This window comes from Egretta garzetta, unplaced genomic scaffold (genome assembly GCF_000687185.1).
Source record: "Egretta garzetta isolate BGI_Z169 unplaced genomic scaffold, ASM68718v1 scaffold853, whole genome shotgun sequence".
Classification (NCBI taxonomy): domain Eukaryota; kingdom Metazoa; phylum Chordata; class Aves; order Pelecaniformes; family Ardeidae; genus Egretta; species Egretta garzetta.
Window position 1 is genome coordinate 4,007 of NW_009259244.1, and position 364 is coordinate 4,370.

Here is a 364-nt window from a genome sequence, read left to right on the forward strand (position 1 = left end):
CCTGGCCGCGGTCCCCGTGGTTCGGGGTGTCCCCAGGGCTCGGTCCCCTGTGCCCGCTGTGCTCGTCCCCGTGGGACCCCAGCAACCCCAGTCCCCCGGTGGGTTGTCATTGTCACCCCGCCCCCAGCCCTGGGGCTCCCCGGCAGCAGCGCTCGCAGGCAGCAGCACCCTGGGGTGCAGGCAGCACTCGTGCCCCCTCGCTTTGGCCCGGGGGTGACAATGTCACCCCTGGGGCACGTGGGTGACAATCCCAGGGGCGCCCAGGGTGATGGTGACATCCCGGGAGGACACGTGGTGGGTGACAGCACCCCGGGGACACCCTTCCCTGCAGCCCCACCCCCACAGGGCACCGCTGCCCCCACCG